The following is a 2,517-nucleotide window of genomic DNA, read 5'->3' on the forward strand; positions in this document are numbered from 1 at the left end:
ATAGCAATAATCATTGGAATTTTGTATTATTTTATTCTACGAGTCCATGCATGATAAACATTGCATATATCCACTGGTTTTTGAGACGATTATTGTTACGATATTTAAAAAAATGAAAATAGCAATAATCATTGGAATTTTGTATTATTTTATTCTACGAGTCCATGCATGATAAACATTGCATATATCCACCGGTTTTTAAGACGATTATTGTTACGATATTTAAAAAAAAGGAAAATAGCGATAATCCATAACGAATACTACATTATATTAAATATATAAAATTATTCACTAAATCCTGTATTAAATTTAACATATGACCACCCCGAAATCGTTCAAAAATTAGTGAAGTCGAATCGGATCGCCCCGCCATTAACGAAACGAACATCTAATTATTTTTCGTCCGGCAACGACATCGCCGAAATAAAAATAACCATGGATTCGATACGGGTTGAGAAATTCGAAAAGTGACCGTTCAAGATTGACTTTTCGTGGTCGTCGAATGTATCGGTGGCTGTCGATCGACCGTGGAAGATCAATTTCCTGCTCCTGAGATTTTAATTCGATTACTTCCTGAAGATGATAAATAAAGAACTTTATATATAGTCTGTCGTTTAGAAATATTCACGAAGAAATATAGGAAAAGCACTTGGTATCCTCGAATCGAGTTGTTAACCACATGGCATATAACATAGCTATTAAAAAATTGCGCCGCAAGATTGTGACCCAAATTGCGTGCAACGAATCGCGAACCACCTTCGTATCGTGCAATGCACTTTTGCGATTCCAGACCGAAATAATCGTCGAGATAAAGAATAATTCAAACAAGTCCGTTTTTTTTTTTTTTACACCTTCGAAGTGATGGCCCCGATAAGATAAAGCAATCGATCGCGTCGATCCCCGCCAAACGTCGGGACGATCGGTTAGTCGTAAAACTCCCCTTGTCATCCCTTCGTAATTTATCCAAATATATTTATCCGAGAATCCAGAAATATATAAATACTTTCATTAAAAATATGAAAACAAGTTCCATGAATAACTAGGAATTTTTGCTACCTGAATTCAATTCACTTCTATATAACAAAAAATAAAGTAACCCTTAAAGCAAACAGCCCAATATAATTAGCGAGCTAACGAAGATTACGTTCTACGTTTAGAGCCATCATTGGAGTCGAGCACCATAGTAGCGTCAGCTAACACCGAGGAAACGTTTTCAGTTCGGAGACGACGAGTTTCTCGGGCTTACGAAATTTCGTGTATCTTTCTGAACGCCATTGTCGTGTTTCGGGGAACTGAAATAAAATACAACGGTGAATGTACAGTTAGGAACTCGCGTCGACAAACAGGATTAATCTGTGGCGACAGTTTCTGTCTGAGATAGAAGCTCAGCTCAACTGGCTCGTTCGTGTAAATATTGATGAGCGTGAAATATGGTGCCGTATTCGATTTTATTGGTCGTAAAAGCTTTGTTAACGCGTGTAGTATCGTGCTTTCACGGGCTTGCTGGTGGCCTGAGCTGTTCTAGGGCTTTTTAACGAACATTTTTAACGCGTGTGGCGTCAAACAATGTCTAACAATGTGTTCGAAATAAAAATAAAAATTCGTAGCATTGGAACTAACTCGTTGCCCGCGAATAAACTGTTAAATCATCGTATTATGTATCCAGACACCTTACGCAATGGCTTGAGAGGTTACGTATGCCTGAACGATCGAGGAATTATTAGTTTTTATTCGTTCAACACAATATATGCTTTCCAGGAAATGTACAACATTTCTTTGTACATTTGTTCTGGATACATTTTCGAATAACAAATTCATTCTCCCCGAAGCTGAACAGGCTAAAGGACCTTAAAAACAAGGAACAAGGAATCAAAATTCCAGATCCATTTCTGAGAATAAAAACAAATTCTCCCGCGTCTCACCCCGAAACAACTGACGTTGAACCGAACATGAAAAACAACTGAAGTTTTTCATCTTACAATACGCTCGATTTCAATCCTAAAAATAAATCTGGAATTTTTATTTCTCGAAGTAAAATCTGCCCAACACTGGTGGCGAGATAGGGTCCGATGGGGCCCAGAATCTGGAGCACGGTGTCCTAGCGGCTCGATAGGCGCTCGTTTGGGTGCAACTATACTAAGATCGCGACCGACCATGCTGGCAACTACGACTATCAAGGTAGTTAGCGTGGACAGAGACGTGACGTTGCCCGTTGCCTGTCGGAGTACTTTCATTGCTGTTATACAACCGCGGATCGAGCGACCAACCGCTGAAAGGAGAAATGGGAACACGCAGAGGTTCTCACGCGAACGGGGAACCTAATCGATCGCGTTTCCACCACGAGAGAACCGCCCTCGATTGTTCCCTGGACGCCCCCATTTAACAGGAGGTCTCAGGGACGAAAAAGTCCTTCGCGATCCTAGACAACAACAAAAGTGAACAAGTGAAATTACTTTAAATTCACCTACACACCTGTTCATACCCTAATAGACATCTCACTTCCTGAACTTCCTTATG

General features: G+C 39.7%; 1 protein-coding gene across 4 annotated transcripts in view; it reads right to left on the reverse strand.

Annotated features, from left to right (window-relative positions):
- The window catches only part of LOC128873978 (solute carrier organic anion transporter family member 74D), a 113,690-nt gene that overhangs the window by 55,892 nt on the left and 55,281 nt on the right, over positions 1-2,517 (reverse strand). The window lies entirely within an intron of this gene.

This window comes from Hylaeus volcanicus, chromosome 3, assembly GCF_026283585.1.
Source record: "Hylaeus volcanicus isolate JK05 chromosome 3, UHH_iyHylVolc1.0_haploid, whole genome shotgun sequence".
Classification (NCBI taxonomy): Eukaryota; Metazoa; Arthropoda; class Insecta; order Hymenoptera; family Colletidae; genus Hylaeus; species Hylaeus volcanicus.